This window comes from Hyperolius riggenbachi, chromosome 12 (genome assembly GCF_040937935.1).
Source record: "Hyperolius riggenbachi isolate aHypRig1 chromosome 12, aHypRig1.pri, whole genome shotgun sequence".
Lineage (NCBI taxonomy): Eukaryota > Metazoa > Chordata > Amphibia > Anura > Hyperoliidae > Hyperolius > Hyperolius riggenbachi.
This window is the reverse complement of record NC_090657.1, coordinates 74211825-74228667: the sequence shown is the minus strand read 5'-3', so window position 1 is coordinate 74228667 and position 16843 is coordinate 74211825. Positions and strand designations below refer to the sequence as shown.

Genomic DNA, 16843 nt, shown 5'->3' with positions numbered 1-16843 from the left:
AGGCCGCCATAGCAGCTACTATGGCTCCTATGGAGATTCCTATGCCACTTGTGCTGGAGGAGGGAGAACTCAGTGTAGGTGCTGGGAGGAGGAAGAGGTCAGGATGGGTGCTGGGCGGGGGTCAGTGTGGGTGTCGGGGGAGGGACAGGTCAGTGTGGTTGTTGGGGAAGGGAGAAGTTAGTGTGGGTTCTGGGGGGTGGGAGAGGTTAGTGTAGGGGGTGGGGGAAGGGAGAGGTCAGTGTGATTGTCGAGGAAGGGAGAGGTCAGTGTGGTTGTCGGGAAAGGGAGAGGTTAGTGTGGGTTCCGGGGGTTGGGACAGGTTAGTGTAGGGGGTGGGGGAAGGTAGAGGTCATTGTGATTGTCGGGGAAGGGAGAGGTCAGTATGATTGTCAGGGAAGGGAGAAGTTAGAGTGGATTGTGGGGGGTGGGAGAGGTCAGTGTGGATGATGGAGAGGTTAGTGTGGGTGGAGGGTGAGGTGTGTGTGTGTGTGTGTGTGTGTGTGTGTGTGTGTGTGTGTGTGTGTGTGTGTGTGTGTGTGTGGGGGGGGGGGGGGGGGGGGTATGAAGTTACTGTGGGTTCTAGGGGGGGGTGATGGGTCAGTGTAGGTGATTGGTGGAGGGAGAGGCCAGTGTGGGTGTAGGGGGTGCGTGTGTTGGATGAGGAAGAAGTTACTGTGGGTTTTGGGGGTGGGGGGGGTGTGTGAGGGATCAGTGTGTGTTGATTGGTGGAAGGAGGGGTCAGTGTGTTTGTGTGTGTGTGGGGGGGGGGGGGTTCTTGAGGGAGAAAGTACTGTGGGTGCAGGTGGGGGGAGGGGTCAGTGTCGGTGTGTGGATAAAGGAGAAGTTAGTTGGAAGGGGGTGGAGCTCAGTGAGGGTGCTGCAATGGGGGATGCACATTCTCACCTGATCCCAAATTCCTGTCAGGGCTGCCTGCCTCTCCAAAGTGTCCTGGATAGGGGGGCGGAGCTTCTCGCGGCGGGGGGCGTGGCTTCTTGCAGCCACCTTTGTTGTATGTAAAAAAAGGCATGTGGGGGTCGGGGGGGTTGTGTCAGAGCCCCTCCCCTCTGCACGTGACGGAGCCGCATCTGTGCTTCCAGTGCCGACAGCTCCGGGGTCACGTGACAGGCTTTGTGCTTCTCCAATCACACTAAACTGCTCATAACTCCCCATCACCGCCCCCTGGAGGCCCCAAATAGCATTACACCTGTCTATCAGAGAGCCCTCCTCCACCCCCAGCAGCGATCTCTCCTCTCTGCCCCCTCTCACCCCCGCAATCTGCCCCCGAACAGCCGTCTTCACACCGCTAGCGCTGTGACCGCCAGGGGGCGCCCATGGATCGAATGATTTCCACATGAAAGCGGCGGCATTCCTCCGGGATTCCTGTTCGGGTCTTCGGGGCGGAGTCCGGAGATGGAGACATGCGGGTGGTCCCGGGTTTGGGGGTCGCCGATCGCCTGAAAACCCCGCGAAGAGGCGGGAGAAGAAACACAAATGTGGCGCAGCGGCACGCGGGGGCTGTGTGTGTTCTCAACGTGGTCCGCTCTGTGGCTGTATAAAGCTCCGCTGCGGGAGCGAGGCATTCGCCTAGAGACCGCCGAGCCGAGGGGCACCTCTGACGCTGATCGCAGCTCCGATGCTGCAACGGAAGGAAGGAATGTTTTAGTAATTATTCTTTTTATTATTTAAACATCAATCATAGAGTCACATAAGGATTTTAATACAGCAAATATATTAATGAAAGCGTTATATATATATAGCAGCCAGAGAAAAAGTGATGTAAGCAGATATACCAAATGACATAAGAAATGATGGCTATATATATATATATATATATATATATATATATATATATATATATATATATATATATATATATATATATATATATATGTATATATGTGTGTGTGTGTATTTTTTGTTTAAACGTTTTATTGAAAAGGTAAGCAAAGTCCATATTTACAAAAAAGTCAACAAACCTCACTCAGGAAGCATTACATCAGCGTGAATTATGAAAAGAAAATATAATCAAATCCCTAGTACAGAATACATTATCATTTACATGCAAACAGTCCTGACATGCTGTAAATTGTCTTTCCAGATGAAAACTTGACTGATCAGTTATAGCTGTTTTTTCCCACCTGATGACCTCACAATACTCAGCTGGGTACAGATAGAGGATGCTTGGATTACCTGATGACCTCACAATACTCAGCTGGGTATAGAGGATGCTTGGATTACCTGATGACCTCACAATACTCGGCTGGGTATAGAGGATGCTGGGATTACCTGATGACCTCACAATACTCAGCTGGGTATAGAGGATGCTTGGATTACCTGATGACCTCACAATACTCAGCTGGGTATAGAGGATGCTAGGATTACCTGATGACCTCACAATACTCAGCTGGGTATAGAGGATGCTGGGATTACGTGATGGCCTCACAATACTCAGGTGGGTATAGAGGATGCTGGGATTACCTGATGACCTCACAATACTCAGCTGGGTATAGAGGATGCTGGGATTACCTGATGGCCTCACAATACTCAGGTGGGTATAGAGGATGCTGGGATTACCTGATGACCTCACAATACTCAGCTGGGTATAGAGGATGCTGGGATTACCTGATGACCTCACAATACTCGGCTGGGTATAGAGGATGCTGGGATTACCTGATGACCTCACAATACTCGGCTGGGTATAGAGAATGCTAGGATTACCTGATGACCTCACAGTACTCATCTGGTTATACATAGAGGATGCATGTAGGAAGAATAAGTATATGGAATAGAGAACATACAGGCTAGGTGCACACTTAGCAGAAACGCTAACGTTGCAGAACGGAAGTCAATGGGCCGCAGGAAAAATGCATATAAAAACGCATATGCGTTTTCAAACATGCGTTTTTAAAATTCAGGTTTTGTTGCATAATATTAAAAAACACACATAATGAAAGTCAATGGGAACGCAATGGTATGCATTTTTTATGTTTTATGTTTGCATTTTACATGCGTTTTTATATGCGTTTTTATTTAAAAAAATTGTTTTCTTATGTATTTCCGCTTCCTGTTGTCTTCCTAGGAATTAGCATAAAGCGCAATTGAAAAGCGCATACAAAACACATATGGGTTTTGTATATGCCAAACACAAATGCATAAAAATGCACACAAACGCTTGAAAAACGCATCTGCAAGGAAAAACCGCAAAAGTACTAAAAACACACACAAAACCCCACACATGACAGAAAACGCAACCTTTCACGCTCTGTTATGTGTGCACCCAGCCTCAGTCAGTTTTAAGCACTGAGTATGAGCTGAGTGTAAAGGTTGCCATACACTTATAGATTTGCAGCAGATTTGACCATCAGATAGATTTATGGCAGATGCCTGTCAAGTCCAATCTGACAGGAATCTATCTGATGTGCCACACAATAGGAACAGATTTCCTGAAATCTATTGAAAATCAATCTAAATGCATTATTGAACCATTAAATCCAATGCAAGGTATACACACTACAACTTACGCCACTCCCACATCAGCCTCTGGCCAAGTTGTGCTCCTCACTAGCAAACCTAAAAACACATCACCTCTTGGTATACATGTTGTTTACTACCCCATCCCCCGAATTCCCATAGATAGTAAACTCACTCATTATTGGACCATTAGAGCCAATGCAACTCTATGGGCCATCGATCAGAAATTGATTCTATCAAATTCCCCATTCGGTCGATTTGCGGCCAATTTTCGATCGATTTGATCTATCTGACAGGATGGAAAATTTAGGTCGATCCTGTCAGATAGATCAAATCGATCGAACTTGGCCGCAAATCGATCGAATGGGGAATTTGATAGAATCGATTTCTGATCGATCGATCGCTGAAATCAACCACTGTATGGGCCCCTTAAGTGCATTAGAAACCATAACTGTGGATTCCTGATTGGCCAGTTTGGTGTTAGTAGTTTTCAGATCATCAAATCATATTTGTGATCTGTTCACAGAAATTATGGTAATTAGTAGCCAAATAGAAAGTTATATAAACAGATCACAAATATAATGATTTGATGATCTGAAAACTACTAACACCAAGCAGGCCAATCATGGCAGAACGATGGAACGTTTGACATGTTTAGTAGCCTGGTACACACTTTCAATTATGATTGGCCAATAACTTACCAATTACCACCTATGGCTAGGTCCACACTTGTCAGTTCAGGATCAAATCCGTTTTAAAAGGGTCCTTTTTTATTATTTTCTCTAAACAAAACGGAGGCTAGGGTAAAGCCACAGGTGACGTTTCCAGTCCGTGGAAACGTCAGCGGGGAGGGGGGTCATTCCCCCCTCACCTGGGTCCCCCGTCCCCGCTCCCCCTCCAGCTAGTTGGGGTCCTTGAAAATGTTGCAAATACGGACCGTCCGTTCAGGTTTTAAAAACGGGTCCCCCTGAACGCAGACAGATCCGTTTTTTTTTATGGGTGAAGAGAACTGCCATCTTTAACACTGGTATCCGTAGCTCCAGTTTTGATCCGGCCTGAAAAACAGAGCCACAGATATGTTAACGGACCAAGTGTGAACCTAGCTATATGTAGTGTGATTGTTTACCTGCACAATCTGCTCATTAAATCCAATATCTGTTGGCTCCCATAGTGCATTTTGGTAAGGTTAGTTAGTGATTGGCCAATCATAATTGAAAGTGTGTACCAGGATTTACTCACTGGGAAGACTACATCCTATAGGTGTTATGCCTGGGTCACACCATGCAATTTCCTTCAGATGGACGGATCGAATTGATAATTTCCAACAGATTAGATCTGATTTCAGATCGTTTTTCCAATTAAACTTTCCAAAAACTTCTACAAAAAATGCATCAGAAACATGATCAGAAATCAGATCAGATTGGACCTGTCAGAAATCATCGTTTGGACCCGTCTATCAGATGGGAAATTGCATGGTGTGTATGTACCAGGCATAACAACTAGCTGGAAGCATCTGAGTCAAGTATCTGATATCTGATCAAGTATGATATGTGTGAAAGTGGAGATTCCATTCTACAATGGGGCACAGTTCCATCTTATCTCTGCTTATTAATATTACTTTTTCTTTATGGTTATGATTGGCTCACAAGGTTATATTCTCTACCTCAGGCTTATTAACTCCTTCCATAGAGTCAGGATCAGGCCCGTTTTGTAAGGCCGTGTGGCCACCCTGAGGGGGGCGCAGTGATGGAGGGGGAGCTGCAGCTGTGGGGAGAGTGGCCCGACCTCTCTCTCCCTTCCTCTCCCGGGCCGCCCTCCATGCTCCCTCTCTGATGCAGAGTAAAGCGCAGCAGGAAGCAATGTAGAGAGTAACAGGAAGCAATGTAGAGAGCAAATCCAATCAATTAGTGGCGCCAATGGTCCACACATGTCCAATTAAGATTGTGATACCTTAAAAATAAAAACACAGACAAGCGGGTCTCCTCATAGTGAGTATTGCCTCAATACAGTACACCCTACTGCCAACACACATTGCGTGAGGGTAATAGCTATCACCAAAAGGCAGGGGATCACCCCCCCCCCCTCAATCGCCGCTCACCGGATGGCTTCTTTCAATAATTACACATCAAACATTTCATTCCGGCTGCACATAAAATACACTGGTATGTTTACATATCACAACACCCGTCCGCCGACACCGGTCACCTCTCACATGCCCAGGCCGCGTCTGGTTCAGTATTCAGTTTGCGTGCATCCTCCTCACTGAGTCACAGCTTGGAGGACGCACACAAACTGAATACTGAACCAGACGCAGCCTGGGCATGTGAGAGGTGATCGGTGTCGGCGGATGTGTATTGTGATATGCAAACATACCAGTGTATTTTATGTGCAGCCGAAATGAAATGTTTGATGTGTAATTATTGAAAGAAGCCATCCGGTGAGTGGGGATTGAGAGGGGGGGTGATCTCCTGCCTTTTGGTGATAGCTATTACCCTCACGCAGTGTGTGTTGGCACTAGGGTGTACTGCATTGAGGCAATACTCACTATGAGGAGACCCGCTTGTCTGTGAGACCTTAAAAATAAAAACACAATCTGAATTGGGCGTGTGTGGACCATTGGCACGTCTAATTGATTGGATTTGTTTCACTGGGACTTGTCTCTGTGCATAGTCAGCAGCCACACAGGAGCTTGAGGACTGAGCGCAACATCACAGTGAAATTGAAAATGTAGAGAGCAACTCACCTGCCTGAGTTCCAATCGCCGGTCACTAGCCGCTGGTCTCCTCCTCTGCATAGCCGCTTATACACACTATACTTCTTGTTTGGGGGTACCGGTGTAGCAGGAAGTATAGTGTGTATAAGCGGCTATGCAGAGGAGGAGACCAGCGGCTAGTAACCGGCGATTGGAACTCAGGCAGGTGCTCTCTACATTGCTTCTTGTTGCTCTCTTCATTGCTTCCTGCTGCGCTTTACTCTGCATCAGAGGGGGAGCACGGAGGGCGGCCCGGGAGAGGAAGGGAGGGAGAGGTCGGGTCGCTCTCCCCTCGGCTGACTCCCCCCTCCATGATGGGGGAGGAGGGTACCTACCTATCTAGCTGATACTAGGGGCAGCTACCTATCTAACCTATACTGGGGGTACCTACCTATCTAGCTGATACTAGTGGCAGCTACCTATCTAACCTATACTGGGGGCACCTACCTATCTAACCTATACTGGGGGCACTTACCTATCGAGCCTATACTGGAGGTACCTACCTATCTAACCTATACTGGGGGCACCTACCTATCTAGCCTATACGGGGAAAACTACCTATCTAACCTATACGGGGGCAGCCTCCTATCTAACCTATACTGGGGGCACCTACCTATCTAGCCTATACTTGGGGTACCTACCTATCTAACCTATACTGGGGGCACCTACCTATCTAACCTATACTGGGGCACCTACCTATCTAGCCTATACTGTGGGGCACCTACCTATCTAACCTATACTGGGGGCAGCTACCTATCTAACCTATACTGTGGGCAGCTACCTATCTAACCTATATTGCAGGTACCTACCTATCTAACCTATACTGGGGGCACCTACCTATCTAACCTATATTGCAGGTACCTACCTATCTAACCTATACTGGAGGCACCTACCTATCTAACCAATACAGGGGTACCTACCTATCTAACCTATACTGGGGGCACCTACCTGTCTAGCCTATACTGGGGGGCACCTACCTATCTAACCTATACTGGGAGTACCTACCTATCTAACCTATACTAGGGGCAGCTGCCTATCTAACCTATATTGCTGGTACCTACCTATCTAGCCTATACTGGGGGCAGCTACCTATCTAACCTATATTGCAGGTACCTACCTATCTGAAGAAACCCGACGCCGGGTGAAATGCGTCACGTGAGGCTGCGGTCATGTAAAGGATCTCGGTGTATGGCCTCGCTCTCTCCTCCCAGCATCCTTGTTCCTGCTTCAAAACGCCCGAACAGCTGAAGTAGCTGGTGCACATAAACGGACGGCGGCAGACGAGTGGCACGCAAGGGAACCTGGCATATGGACGTTGCTAGTGCCGGAAGTACCCGCCATTATAGCGTAATACGCTTATACAAAAGGACAGGTGAGTCGCTATTGGTAACTGTTGCTTATGCTTGAATAATAGACGTGCACTCCAAATTCATCTAGCGCTAGGCCTACCATCCTCTATGGGAACTGCAGCCATTTTTATGGTTTTAAATAGGGCGGGGGGGGGTTCACACTATGCTTTTTGAATAAAAAATATTTTTGATACGTTGTATATGAGGCTCCCGACTAACTTTTTTGTCATACCTACCTATCTAACCTATACGGGGGGCAGCTACCTATCTAACCTGTACTGGAGGTTCCTACCTATCTATCCTATACTGGAGGCACCTACCTATCTAGCCTATACTGGAGGCACCTACCTATCTAGCCTATACTGGGGGCACCTACCTATCTAACCTGTACTGGGGGCACCTACCTATCTAGCCTTTACTGGGGGCAGCTACCTATCTAACCTATATTGGGGGCATCTACCTATCTAACCTATACTGGGGGAACCTACCTATCTAGCCTATACTGCGGGCACCTACCTATCTAGCCTATACTGGGGGCAACTATTCTGGCTACTTATATTGGAGACACCCACCTAGCTAACCTGTACTGGGGGCACCTACCTATCTAACCTATAGCGGTGACACCTGTCTATCTAACCTATGCCGGGACAACAATACTGCATATCTATACTGGAGGCACCTACCTGGCTAACCTATACTGTGGGGACCTATAGCTGGCTACCTATACTGGGGCACCTATGCCTAGCTACCTATACTGAGGGGACTTATAGTTGGCTACCTATACTGAGTGCAACTAGACCTTGCTAACCTATACTGCAGGCCCCTATACCTGGCTCCACGTGGAGGGGGGGGGGGGTGCACTTTTCACACCCTCGCCCTGGGTGTATTTTTGCCTAGAAACTGCCCTGGTCAGGATTACCTGATGACCTCACAATACTCAGCTGGGTATAGATAGAGAATGCTGGGAACCTCTGGTCCACGCCCTCTCAGGTGGTGCTTTTCACTGCTGTTCTAGTATGGATGCACATTGGGGAAGAGGACGTAATGGAAAGCAGATCCTGGTCACTCTGCAGTACTGGAGGCCAGGTGCCGGATTCTGCAGAGAATACATCCTGTAAGACAGTCCTGCAGCTCTACAAATGGGAGAGGTACCCAAAAGTCATTTCTCACCACCATTTACAACTGACTGACAGAGCGTGACTGTATACGGCCCTGAAACATGGTCACACTTGATAGTAATCTGGTGTTACAATTTATAGGATGACAGGGTGGCAACAATTCTCCAGTTATTTCATGCAACAGCTATGAATTGCTGCTATGAATTATTACTCTGTGCTAGTATATGGTCCTGAAAAAGCATCACACTTGATAGCTACATTTTCCAACAAGTATACACACTACAACTTACGCCACTCCCACATCAGCCTCTGGCCAAGTTGTGCTCCTCACTAGCAAACCTAAAAACACATCACCTCTTGGTATACATGTTGTTTACTACCCCATCCCCCGAATTCCCATAGATAGTAAACTCACTCATTATTGGACGATTAGAGCCAATGCAACTCTATGGGCCATCGATCAGAAATTGATTCTATCAAATTCCCCATTCGATCGATTTGCGGCCAATTTTCGATCGATTTGATCTATCTGACAGGATGGAAAATTTAGATAGATCAAATCGATCGAACTTGACCGCAAATCGATCGAATGGGGAATTTGATAGAATCGATTTCTGATCGATCGATCGTTGAAATCAACCACTGTATGGGCCCCTTAAGTGCATTAGTAACCATAACTGTGGATTCATGATTGGCCAGTTTGGTGTTAGTAGTTTTCAGATCATCAAATCATATTTGTGATCTGTTCACAGACATTTTGGTAATTAGTAGCCAAATAGAAAGTTATATAAACAGATCACAAATATAATGATTTGATGATCTGAAAACTACTAACACCAAGCAGGCCAATCATGGCAGAACTATGGAACGTTTGACATGTGTAGTAGCCTGGTACACACTTTCAATTATGATTGGCCAATAACTTACCAATTACCACCTATGGCTAGGTCCACACTTGTCAGTTCAGGATCAAATCCGTTTTAAAAGGGTCCTTTTTTATTTTTTTCTCTAAACAAAACGGAGGCTAGGGTAAAGCCACAGGTGACGTTTCCAGTCCGTGGAAACGTCAGCGGGGAGGGGGGTCGTTCCCCCCTCACCTGGGTCCACCGTCCCCGCTCTCCCTCCAGCTAGTTTGGGTCCTTGAAAATGTTGCGAATACGGACCGTCCATTCAGGTTTTAAAAACGGGTCCCCCTGAACGCAGACGGATCCGTTTTTTTATGGGTGAAGAGAACTGCCATCTTTAACACTGGTATCCGTAGCTCCAGTTTTGATCCGGCCTGAAAAACAGAGCCACAGATATGTTAACGGACCAAGTGTGAACCTAGCTATATGTAGTGTGATTGTTTACCTGCACAATCTGCTCATTAAATCCAATATCTGTTGGCTCCCATAGTGCATTTTGGTAAGGTTAGTGATTGGCCAATCATAATTGAAAGTGTGTACCAGGATTTACTCACTGGGAAGACTACATCCTATAGTCGGTATTCAGCAAAGCAATGTGGTAAATCCTTGCAGTGCCTGCGGTGTGCATATGTCGCAAAGGTGCACTGCATGCAACATTTCGGTGGCAGTTAGAATGCCATTCTCATTCTCTGGAATGAGACTCGAAAAACGCAATCACTGCAACATGGAGCCACAATTGCTTGGTAAAAACACAATCACACTCCATAGGTGATTGTGATTTTCCTTTTGCGATCCCAATGTTGAACCAGGCCTAAGGGGGACCAACTGGGTCCCAATTATTTATCAGGTGGTTGTCATGTTTCCAGACTTTACACTTGAGGGTGTAAGAGTGGAACCCATGATGACCACCTATCCCCCTTATCCCCCTTCAAAACTTCCATCCCCTATACCTCACTCACTCCCTTCCCCCAACCTGCCCTAAGAGTCTACCTTGCCATGGTGGGCCGGCTTACAATCCTATTGGCCAAAATGTGATTTACTTTAAGCCAATTGGATTAGCCAAAGTACTCTGCCAAAAAAGAATATAATAAACCATCTGAGTGGGAGATCAACTAATTAGAGCCCTTTTGTATTAGGCACGTTACAATTAAAAAATGGTATCGTGCCCATTTTGCCAATAGCAACAGCACGGCGATGAACATGTAAGATGCATTGCCTGGTTTTTGCTAGTGCAATTGGTATTTTCAATAATTACGATTGTCGGCCTGCATCTTTTTTGTTTTGTTTGCGCTTCTATGCTTTGTAACTTTTTGGTGAGGATTGGTATGGCTGTGGGGAGGAGGAGGCCATACGTAGAACTTGGGGGTATATTTAAATCATTTTAAATATGCCCCTGAGTTCTACACTGCAGGCTGCAACAATTTGTAATCACCAATCAAATTCTCTTAAGGGCCAGTTCACACTTGGTGTGCTTTTGGTGGGGAGCATTTCTGCTCTTTGCTGATAGCCGGTATTCAGCAAAGCAATGTGGTAAATCCTTGCAGTGCCTGCGGTGTGCATATGTCGCAAAGGTGCACTGCATGCAAAATTTCGGTGGCATGTAGAATGCCATTCTCATTCTCTGGAATGAGACTCGAAAAACGCAATCACTGCAACATGGAGCCACAATTGCTTGGTAAAAACGCATTCACACTCCATAGGCGATTGTGATTTTCCTTTTGCGATCCCAATGTTGAACCAGGCCTAAGGGGGACCAACTGGGTCCCAATTATTTATCAGGTGGTTGTCATGTTTCCAGACTTTACACTTGAGGGTGTAAGAGTGGTACCCATGATGACCACCTATCCCCCTTATCCCCCTTCAAAACTGCCATCCCCTATACCTCACTCACTCCCTTCCCCCAACCTGCCCTAAGAGTGTACCTTGCCATGGTGGGCCGGCTTACAATCCTATTGGCCAAAATGTGATTTACTTTAAGCCAATTGGATTAGCCAAAGTACTCTGCCAAAAAAGAATATAATAAACCATCTGAGTGGGAGATCAACTAATTAGAGCCCTTTTGTATTAGGCATGTTACAATTAAAAAATGGTATCGTGCCCATTTTGCCAATAGCAACAGCATGACGATGAACATGTAAATTGCATTGCCTGGTTTTTGCTAGTGCAATTGGTATTTTCAATAATTACGATTGTCGGCCTGCATCTTTTTTGTTTTGTTTGCGCTTCTATGCTTTGTAACTTTTTGGTGAGGATTGGTATGGCTGTGGGGAGGAGGAGGCCATACGTAGAACTTGGAGGTATATTTAAATCATTTTAAATATGCCCCTGAGTTCTACACTGCAGGCTGCAACAATTTGTAATCACCAATCAAATTCTCTTAAGGGCCAGTTCACACTTGGTGTGCTTTTGGTGGGGAGCATTTCTGCTCTTTGCTGATAGCCGGTATTCAGCAAAGCAATGTGGTAAATCCTTGCAGTGCCTGCGGTGTGCATATGTCCCAAAGGTGCACTGCATGCAACATTTCGGTGGCAGTTAGAATGCCATTCTCATTCTCTGGAATGAGACTCGAAAAACGCAATCACTGCAACATGGAGCCACAATTGCTTGGTAAAAACGCATTCACACTCCATAGGCGATTGTGATTTTCCTTTTGCGATCCCAATGTTGAACCAGGCCTAAGGGGGACCAACTGGGTCCCAATTATTTATCAGGTGGTTGTCATGTTTCCAGACTTTACACTTGAGGGTGTAAGAGTGGTACCCATGATGACCACCTATCCCCCTTACCCCCCTTCAAAACTGCCATCCCCTATACCTCACTCACTCCCTTCCCCCAACCTGCCCTAAGAGTCTACCTTGCCATGGTGGGCCGGCTTACAATCCTATTGGCCAAAATGTGATTTACTTTAAGCCAATTGGATTAGCCAAAGTACTCTGCCAAAAAAGAATATAATAAACCATCTGAGTGGGAGATCAACTAATTAGAGCCCTTTTGTATTAGGCATGTTACAATTAAAAAATGGTATCGTGCCCATTTTGCCAATAGCAACAGCATGGCGATGAACATGTAAATTGCATTGCCTGGTTTTTGCTAGTGCAATTGGTATTTTCAATAATTACGATTGTCGGCCTGCATCTTTTTTGTTTTGTTTGTGCTTCTATGCTTTGTAACTTTTTGGTGAGGATTGGTATGGCTGTGGGGAGGAGGAGGCCATACGTAGAACTTGGAGGTATGTTTAAAGGGAACCAGAGACGAAGCACCCTTGTGTATTTTACCATGTATATCAGTAAGAACATTAGAGAAAACACTTACCATGCTCTCTGTTTCCTCCTCACTGCTAAAAGTGTCTGTTAACAGCAGTCACAAGAATCCCAGACTGAGCAATTAAATCTGGCTTTGCTGGGAATGATTATTGCTGAGTCATTATAGCAAAGCCACAAGGGGGCAGGCTTGGGCTTGAAATAACACCACAGAATACAGACTTAGCTATAATCTTTCTGTAGCAAAGCTAGACGGAGCAGCCTGACTTCTCAGTCGGGGATTCTTATCAGACGTGATAACAGTCAGATTACACAGAGAACAATGAAACAAAGGGCAGATTAGGTGTTTACTGTCATGTTCCCACTGATTTATAAGGTAAAATACAAGAGGGTGCTTCATCTCTGGTTCTCTTTAAATCATTTTAAATATGCCCCTGAGTTCTACACTGCAGGCTGCAACAATTTGTAATCACCAATCAAATTCTCTTAAGGGCCAGTTCACACTTGGTGTGCTTTTGGTGGGGAGCATTTCTGCTCTTTGCTGATAGCCGGTATTCAGCAAAGCAATGTGGTAAATCCTTGCAGTGCCTGCGGTGTGCATATGTCGCAAAGGTGCACTGCATGCAATATTTCGGTGGCAGTTAGAATGCCATTCTCATTCTCTGAAATGAGACTCGAAAAACGCAATCACTGCAACATGGAGCCACAATTGCTTGGTGAAAATGCAATCACACTCCATAGGCGATTGTGATTTTCCTTTTGCGATCCCAATGTTGAACCACGCCTAAGGGGGACCAACTGGATCCCAATTATTTATCAGGTGGTGGTAGTGTTTCCAGACTTTACACTTGAGGGTGTAAGAGTGGTACCCATGATGACCACCTATCCCCCTTATCCCCCTTCAAAACTTCCATCCCCTATACCTCACTCACTCCCTTCCCCCCAACCTGCCCTAAGAGTCTACCTTGCCATGGTGGGCCGGCTTACAATCCTATTGGCCAAAATGTGATTTACTTTAAGCCAATTGGATTAGCCAAAGTACTCTGCCAAAAAAGAATATAATAAACCATCTGAGTGGGAGATCAACTAATTAGAGCCCTTTTGTATTAGGCACGTTACAATTAAAAAATGGTATCGTGCCCATTTTGCCAATAGCAACAGCACGGCGATGAACATGTAAATTGCATTGCCTAGTTTTTGCTAGTGCAATTGGTATTTTCAATAATTACGATTGTCGGCCTGCATCTTTTTTGTTTTGTTTGCGCTTCTATGCTTTGTAACTTTTTGGTGAGGATTGGTATGGCTGTGGGGAGGAGGAGGCCATACCTAGAACTTGGAGGTATATTTAAATCATTTTAAATATGCCCCTGAGTTCTACACTGCAGGCTGCAACAATTTGTAATCACCAATCAAATTCTCTTAAGGGCCAGTTCACACTTGGTGTGCTTTTGGTGGAGGGCGTTTCTGCTCTTTGCTGATAGCCAGTATTCGGCAAAGCAATGTGGTAAATCCTTGCAGTGCCTGCGGTGTGCATATGTCGCAAAGGTGCACTGCATGCAACATTTCGGTGGCAGTTAGAATACCATTCTCATTCTCTGAAATGAGACTCGAAAAACGCAATCACTGCAACATGGAGCCACAATTGCTTGGTGAAAATGCAATCACACTCCATAGGCGATTGTGATTTTCCTTTTGCGATCCCAATGTTGAACCACGCCTAAGGGGGACCAACTGGATCCCAATTATTTATCAGGTGGTGGTAGTGTTTCCAGACTTTACACTTGAGGGTGTAAGAGTGGTACCCATGATGACCACCTATCCACCTTCAAAACTTCCATCCCCTATACCTCACTCACTCCCTTCCCCCCAACCTGTCCTAAGAGTCTACCTTGCCATGGTGGGCCGGCTTACAATCCTATTGGCCAAAATGTGATTTACTTTAAGCCAATTGGATTAGCCAAAGTACTCTGCCAAAAAAGAATATAATAAACCATCTGAGTGGGAGATCAACTAATTAGAGCCCTTTTGTATTAGGCACGTTACAATTAAAAAATGGTATCGTGCCCATTTTGCCAATAGCAACAGCATGGCGATGAACATGTAAATTGCATTGCCTGGTTTTTGCTAGTGCAATTGGTATTTTCAATAATTACGATTGTCGGCCTGCATCTTTTTTGTTTTGTTTGCGCTTCTATGCTTTGTAACTTTTTGGTGAGGATTGGTATGGCTGTGGGGAGGAGGAGGCCATACGTAGAACTTGGGGGTATATTTAAATCATTTTAAATATGCCCCTGAGTTCTACACTGCAGGCTGCAACAATTTGTAATCACCAATCAAATTCTCTTAAGGGCCAGTTCACACTTGGTGTGCTTTTGGTGGGGAGCATTTCTGCTCTTTGCTGATAGCTGGTATTCAGCAAAGCAATGTGGTAAATCCTTGCAGTGCCTGCGGTGTGCATATGTCGCAAAGGTGCACTGCATGCAACATTTCGGTGGCAGTTAGAATGCCATTCTAATTCTCTGGAATGAGACTCGAAAAACGCAATCACTGCAACATGGAGCTACAATTGCTTGGTAAAAACGCATTCACACTCCATAGGCGATTGTGATTTTCCTTTTGCGATCCCAATGTTGAACCACGCCTAAGGGGGACCAACTGGGTCCCAATTATTTATCAGGTGGTTGTCATGTTTCCAGACTTTACACTTGAGGGTGTAAGAGTGGTACCCATGATGACCACCTATCCCCCTTCAAAACTTCCATCCCCTATACCTCACTCACTCCCTTCCCCCAACCTGCCCTAAGAGTCTACCTTGCCATGGTGGGCTGGCTTACAATCCTATTGGCCAAAATGTGATTTACTTTAAGACAATTGGATTAGCCAAAGTACTCTGCCAAAAAAGAATATAATAAACCATCTGAGTGGGAGATCAACTAATTAGAGCCCTTTTGTATTAGGCACGTTACAATTAAAAAATGGTATCGTGCCCATTTTGCCAATAGCAACAGCACGGCGATGAACATGTAAATTGCATTGCCTAGTTTTTGCTAGTGCAATTGGTATTTTCAATAATTACGATTGTCGGCCTGCATCTTTTTTGTTTTGTTTGCGCTTCTATGCTTTGTAACTTTTTGGTGAGGATTGGTATGGCTGTGGGGAGGAGGAGGCCATACGTAGAACTTGGAGGTATATTTAAATCATTTTAAATATGCCCCTGAGTTCTACACTGCAGGCTGCAACAATTTGTAATCACCAATCAAATTCTCTTAAGGGCCAGTTCACACTTGGTGTGCTTTTGGTGGGGAGCATTTCTGCTCTTTGCTGATAGCCGGTATTCAGCAAAGCAATGTGGTAAATCCTTGCAGTGTCTGCGGTGTGCATATGTCGCAAAGGTGCACTGCATGCAACATTTCGGTGGCAGTTAGAATGCCATTCTCATTCTCTGGAATGAGTCTCGAAAAACGCAATCACTGCAACATGGAGCCACAATTGCTTGGTAAAAACGCAATCACACTCCATAGGCGATTGTGATTTTCCTTTTGCGATCCCAATGTTGAACCACGCCTAAGGGGGACCAACTGGATCCCAATTATTTATCAGGTGGTTGTCATGTTTCCAGATTTTACACTTGAGGGTGTAAGAGTGGTACCCATGATGACCACCTATCCCCCTTATCCCCCTTCAAAACTGCCATCCCCTATACCTCACTCACTCCCTTCCCCCAACCTGCCCTAAGAGTCTACCTTGCCATGGTGGGCCGGCTTACAATCCTATTGGCCAAAATGTGATTTACTTTAAGCCAATTGGATTAGCCAAAGTACTCTGCCAAAAAAGAATATAATAAACCATCTGAGTGGGAGATCAACTAATTAGAGCCCTTTTGTATTAGGCATGTTACAATTAAAAAATGGTATCGTGCCCATTTTGCCAATAGCAACAGCATGGCGATGAACATGTAAATTGCATTGCCTGGTTTTTGCTAGTGCAA

General features: G+C 45.5%; 1 long non-coding RNA gene across 2 annotated transcripts in view; it reads left to right on the top strand.

The window, feature by feature from the left end:
* The first annotated feature begins 1112 nt into the window (after positions 1-1112).
* The window catches only part of LOC137541248 (uncharacterized), a 213602-nt gene continuing 197871 nt past the window's right edge, over positions 1113-16843 (top strand). For both annotated transcript variants that reach the window (XR_011025110.1, XR_011025111.1), the window contains exons 1-2: positions 1113-1662; positions 7333-7595. This is a non-coding gene — a long non-coding RNA (uncharacterized lncRNA). The remainder of the gene's footprint in view (positions 1663-7332; positions 7596-16843) is intronic.